This window comes from Clarias gariepinus, chromosome 24 (genome assembly GCF_024256425.1).
Source record: "Clarias gariepinus isolate MV-2021 ecotype Netherlands chromosome 24, CGAR_prim_01v2, whole genome shotgun sequence".
NCBI lineage: Eukaryota > Metazoa > Chordata > Actinopteri > Siluriformes > Clariidae > Clarias > Clarias gariepinus.
In genome coordinates this window covers 10,795,418-10,802,375 of record NC_071123.1, presented here as the reverse complement: position 1 = coordinate 10,802,375, position 6,958 = coordinate 10,795,418, and positions in this window count along the sequence as shown.

The window sequence follows — 6,958 nt, the reverse complement described above, 5'->3', positions numbered from 1 at the left end:
TACGTCACCAAAGCGCGGTCCTGAAGGGGGCCTTAGGGTTTCAGGGTTAGATTTGAGACAGGCCCGTGACTCCGTCTTATTTCCGGGTGCGCATGAATTTCCTCCCGATCTGTAAAAGACGCTTAACTCCGCCCACTAAGGAGGCGAGGAGGAAACGCAAGGAAAGGAAACCGGCATTGTGTTTTGACCGGTAGTAATTTAGCTTTCTGCGAAGTGGACGGACACAGTGAGTTTAGGCATTTTAAGTAATATTTCAAACTGCATACTTTAAATGGATCTGTGAGCAGTGCAAGGGGTATACGGTAAACAAAATGTTTCATCACTTCACCGGAAGTGGCCAAGAAAAATTACCCATCAGTCACTGCATTGCACCGTTCATTATAATCTATGACGACATAATATTACTATTACTTAATAACACTTAGTTGTAAGAGAACAGTGTCTCTCTCCGGTGGGTCACAGCCCATTCAGGAATTTTTGAAAACAAGAGAGCAGTTAAGCTGGCAAAAGAAGCAAACAAAAAGTAAATGTTGAGATCAGTCAAATGATCAAAGCATGGAGAATCTCTCAGAATCTCACATCTATCTTTGTACAGCAATGCAATAAGTATCAGTAACACATCAGTATCAGTCACACTATGAAATGCCACAGAATAAATCACATTCACATTTACTGTATTAAAAATAATATATAACCAGTCCACACACACAAGGGGAAATGGTTTAGTCTTGGTTTGTAATGTCCTAAAATGTTAAAATAACCATAAAGCTTAGCTTGATGTGTTTGCCTTCTTGTTCTAATGTGACCATAATTTGGGAATAGTTAAATCTGGAATCATCAGACCACAAGATTTGTTTTTATTTCTCGAATCTTTATAAATACTTGTCACATTATGTGAATGTTCTTAATTTTATTAATACATCTGATGTCTACTTTTGATTTTTTTTATGATGTAACTTCACTAAGTACTGCTTGATATAAAAAAAACAGCAGATTAAGTGTTATAACAATAATTATATATATAATTATATATATAATTATATATATAACAATAAACTTATTTTCTGTTACTGTATGTATTTTTTAAGCTGTCTTTTACTGCATATATAAGCAACTGAAAAATTTCATCCATAAACAATAGGGAATGCAAACAGTTGCAATAAGCTGTCTGAATGAAACACAGTATGACTGCTAAATTTTCCAATTCCTTGAGTAGGTAATTCATTTAAAAGCTTGTGACCTAAGTCAGATTTTCTTATACTCCAATTTGACTCAACTAATGAAAAATCATTAGTTTTTTTTCCCATTTTGATATAATCACTCCACAGTCTTCTGCTGTATCCAGGGTTGAGTCGTCCTGTTTAGATAAGGAAAGGGAATGTTATAAACATACACAAAAGGGAATGTTATGAACACACATACAGTGTGTGTGTGTGTGTGTGTGTGTGTGTGTGTGTGTGTGTGTGTGTTTGTGGGTGTTTGTGTATTCTGTATATATACACAAACATTATTACCACAAAATATGAACATATTAACAGATTATCAAATATAAACCAATAAACTGGTGACAGGATCATGGGCACCAAAGGCTCACCCATGCCCAACAAACCAAAGGCCAACCTGTCTGGTTTGATCCAACAGAAAAGCCAAAGCAGCATAAAACACGAAAATAAAGATCAATTCTAGCCACAATAGAAAAGTATCAGAACTCTGAGTGCACCGCATGGACCCAGAGATATTACCCCGAGTCATGCCCCTAGGTGCCAAAGCTGCCCAGGAGGCACAAGGTACCCACATTGTACCCAATGCTGGGTACAATGTTTTGTGTTGTAATGTTTTGACTGATTGGTGTGTATGTATACTAAGATATGAAACAAGCATAAATTTTAAACATTGACAAAGCAGTCACTTATGTATTTCTGAACAAGTGATCCAGGCTAAAAATATGTGCCTAACATAAAAAACGAAACATATTAAGCATTCTGTTAATGTTTTAGTTCCATGTATCAGGTGTTCCTTTTAAAATTATGTGGGAGATTTGAAAAATTCCATTCTAATCCTAAATAACTAATTTAATATCTATTCCGCTATTCTTCTTCTTATTATTATTATTATTATTATTAATTATTATTATTATTATCAATGTGAAAAAGCTACAACTTGTTAAATGCCAGGAGCAACCAAAACAAATCTAATAGGTGAATGCCATAAAATTAAATCGTGACAAAGAATGGTAAAAGAGAATTTTTACAGATAATGACTTGGCTCCTTTTTTCTTGGTGAGTTCTGAAGTTTTTAATATTGTATACTATGTTCAAATTTTATGCAGTGGTCTATATAATGGTTCAGAAGAGCTTTGTGGAGGTTGTTGCATGCTTAGTTAGTTAGTTATTGAGTTTACTTATTTCTCTAAAAGCTGCTTTGCTGCTTCTGCACTGTAACCTGTCAAAAAACTATACATATAACTAAAATTTATATTATAGTTGAAAGAAGTTAACAGTTGTAAATAGGTGGTACCACAGGTGAAACCAGATACTGTATCCTACTGTATCCAATTTAGCCTATGTAACCCTGTAAGTGTGTGCTTGCCTAAACTTGTAACCTTTCCAAAATATTTGGCTTTTGAAAAATGTTAACAATTAATTTAACTATGAAGCTATTCCATGCTTAACTGTGATTACTGTTTTAAACGAATTTGTATTGAGAAAAAAAGCAAGTAAATTATTACCACAAGTGCTTTTTCGACTGCCTCTGTCCTCTGAGTATGGAGGTTGAGAAACATGGTCTAAAGAATATTACCATTTCTTAGAGTACAGTCTGTAAAAAGCAAATACAGTTTTATAAATCACATCATTAAAATGACACAGCACATTTTGGCCTGAAGCATGTGAACTGGCTACATAGAATTATCAAAATGAATTAATCCAAATAAACTAATTATGCTTATGCATACAAATGCTCCACATGCAACCATGATCAAATCTTTAGATTAGACTTCACCATATTCTTCCATATTCAGAAAACAGAGACTGTAACTGAAAATGAGCAGATAAACTTAATATCTTTATAACATTAGACAGCTGAAAGACAGCTCTGTAGACAGGACTGACTCATGTCAGGACTAACATGTCTTTTGCTATAAATTGTCATCATCAATCAGCATTATTAGAGAAGACACTATTATGCAGCTAAAGGTTGCACAAGGTTGCACTAATTGGCATGTGGCACAAGCAGCATGTTGTTTTGTTAAAAAAACAACTTTTTTTTATATTTCCTTAAATAAATATCATTGATTAATAAGCCATTTGTCTGATAATATTTGTCCATATTATGTATGCAGTGTGAGATTAATTAGCCACAATGACCTTTTCAGTAAAATAACCATCTCTTTCTCATTCAAAAGTTTTTAAAATTACCTGTATATATTTTATAATATATAACCAACTAATTAAAGTAGGTGTGTACAGACTGGTCCAAACAGCTGGAATGATAATAAGAGATGCTGTGCTTTTGTTTGCATAAGAGATGGGTGTATCAGTGTAGTTCATGGTTATGTTTAATGTCACTTCAGCACATATTTCATGATGAACAATGTGCTGACTTCAAAAGTAATACATAAGCTATTTCAGAAACAAAAAGCATTTACAGAATATGACTCTAAATTCCTTTATTTCTGATCTGTGGTTTTCCACAAAGCGAATCAAAAATTTATTTAGCTTGATATATAAAATTATCTTGCCGTTTGCGGTCATATACTGTAAGAGGCACATCAAATTCAAATGGGTGCTTAAGGTTGCCCTTTGGTAATGTTTCATTTGAACTCCAGGGATGTTCACCATGTGTGGATAACCTGCATGTCTTTGGACTGTGGGAGGAAACTGGAGTACCCAAAGGAAACCCACCAAGCATGGGGAGAAAATGTAAACTCCATGCACACAGACCCGAGGTAGGAATTGAACCCCCACGTTGAAGGTGCAAGGCGACAGTGCTAACCACTAGGCCACCATAATACCAGAAAGAAGTATGGTCAGATTCTAACCATGGGCACAAGCTATTAGGCTTGCAGTACATGTACATGCAGTATCCAATTGTGACATACTAACCATCATAGCATGAAGGGGTAAAAAGAATATCTTTTACAAGTCACTGAGTGTACTGGTGCATATGAAACTATCCATTAACAGTATTGAAGGAAGCCTCTTGAACAAAGCTGTGGGGAGACAATTCTGCTGACCACTGGCTCTGGTTATTTAAAAAAAGTTCTGGTCTAGCAAAAAAACAAAATGGTAAAAATTAAGTAGTATAGTCAATAAAACAACTATTGAATATATTCACAAGTTTCCATGGGCAGTGTGTAACTGTGACGATAACTTGGTAATTGTTACCTACAGGTTACCTAACACTGACTTTGATTAACTTTGGATACTTTAAACAAACCCATAATAAGAGAAGGTGCGTAAATAATTACCATATAGCTTGGTTACCTACATTGGTCGTGGGTGTGTGCAGATTGCAGATTGGTAATTTGCAAAACAAGGACCTGTGTTATGAAGTAGCCAAGAGAGAAACAAAATTATGCATAAGTTGTTGGCTGTCTGTAAGTACAGTGGGTATGGAAAGTATTCAGACCTCCTTAAATTTTTTACTCTTTAATATTGCATCCATTTGCTAAAATCATTTAAGTTAATTTTTTCTTACAGACAACACCCCAGATTGACAGTAAAACATGGAATTGTTAACATTTTTGCAGATTTATAAAAAAAAAAAAAACTGAAATATTGGCATAAGTATTCAGTCGTCCTGTCCCTGCACCTGAAAAACACCGGCACAGCATGATGCTGCCACCACCATGCTTCACTGTTGGGACTGTATTAAACAGGTGATGAGCAGTGCCTGGTTTTCTCCATACATACCGCTCAGAATTAAGGCCAAAAGTTCTATCTTGGTCTCATCAGACCAGAGAATCTTATTTTTCATCATCTTGGAGTCCTTCAGGTGTTTTTTAATGTCTTGCTCTGAGGAGAGGCTTTCGTCGGGCCACTCTGCCATAAAGCCCCAACTGGTAAAGGTGAAGGGCTGCAGTGATGGTTGACTTTCTACAACTTTCTCCCATCTCCTGACTGCATCTTTGGAGCCCAGCCACAAGTGATCTTTTTGTTCTTCTTTACCTCTCTCACCAAGACTCTTCTCAGATAGCTCGGTTTGGCCGAAAGGCCAGCTCTAGGAAGGGTTCTGGTCGTCCCAAACATCTTCCATTTAAGGATTATAGAGGCCACTGTGCTTTTAGGAACCTTAAGCAGAATTTTTTGGTAACCTTGGCCAGATCTGTGCCTTGCCACAATTCTCATTCTCACACCTCATGATTCTCATTTGCTCTAACATGCATTGTGAGCTGTAAGGTCTTATATAAACAGGTGTGTGGCTTTCCTAATTAAGTCCAATCAGTATAATCAAACACAGCTGGACTCAATTGAAGGTGTAGAACCATCTCAAGGATGATCAGAAGAAATGGACAGCATCTGAGTTAAATATATGAGTGTAACAGCAAAGGGTCTAAATACTTAGGCCCATGTGATATTTCAGTTTTTCTTTTTCAACAATTCTGTGTTTTTCTGTCAATATGGGATGTTGTGTGTACATTATGAGGGAAAATGAAATGAACTTAAATGATTTTAGCAAATGGCTGCAATATGTGACAAATAAAAAGGCACACTGCAGTCTCAATATCTCAAAATCACTTAGTATGCAGATAGATATATCGGTATGGATTAATAACCTACACTGTTTTGCAAACTAATGGGAAAAACAATGAAGCTGAAGTAGTAGCTTAAGCCACAACTTTCCAAGCTGTGGCTTAAGCTATTACTAGTCTACTAGACATTCCATGATTGAAATCAAACCTTCAAGAAAGCGGTTGCTTTTACATTTGTATGATAAATAATGAGCTTGCATTTCTAAATGATAATAATTGTAGCTAGCTAATATTAGTCACTAACTAAATAGTCCATCAGTTAATTTTATTGAACAGCTGCTGACTAGACCATGAGTGAGTTTGTTAATGTTCATTAATCAATCAAGAAAATTACTTTAATTAGCATTCAATACTAGTCATATAATTTTCATATAATAGTCATATAATTTTGGTTCATTTTGGTGAGTTAGCTAGATAGTAAAATCGCTTCAATTAGCATTTGCTGTGTACTAAGTAAAGGTAATTTTATCTAAACGATAAATTTGCTAGATTGAGATTTTATTTTTACCCAAGTATTTCTATGCATGTCATATAGAGAATCCCTAAATTGGTATTTGACTGTAGGATTGTAGTTTGTTACTATTGTTATTGCATTGCTATAGCTACAACTTACATGAAAATAAATTGTTAAACATAAAATGTGAATATATAGGAATGAATAAGTATTAAGGTTTCAATCAATCTAAACTGTATAGACAAAATTTTTTTTAAACTTGACTTGAATGAGAGCCCGCACACACGCCAACCCTTTCCAGATACAACTGGACAAACCTCATTTAGAGATTAGTGAAGTAGCCAGAATTTAGCTCATTTAAAGAATAGGTAGACAAACAACAACAAATAATCTAAAGACAGTAGTAGCCAAAGAAGGTCAAACTTCATCCTGAAAGCTTTAGAAACCTAAAGATGCACTTTTACTGGACTCATGTAACAAGTGCTCCGGGTGAAATAAAAACTGAAGACTAAGCGATCTGATCAGACGAAAACCATTCTACAAGTGGTGCTAACAGACGTAACAGCACTGGATTGTTTAACTACATAGATCACTCCACATCCCAGGGCAGTGATGCTAATTGTTTCTGCTTTGGTTGTGGTGCCCAAACAAGGTCAACAATGCCTGCCGATCATCCACCTGCATCTAAGGTAGAACCTGGACATAATCATCTTGTTGCACCACCACCACAGCCTTCTTGACCTAGGATGTTA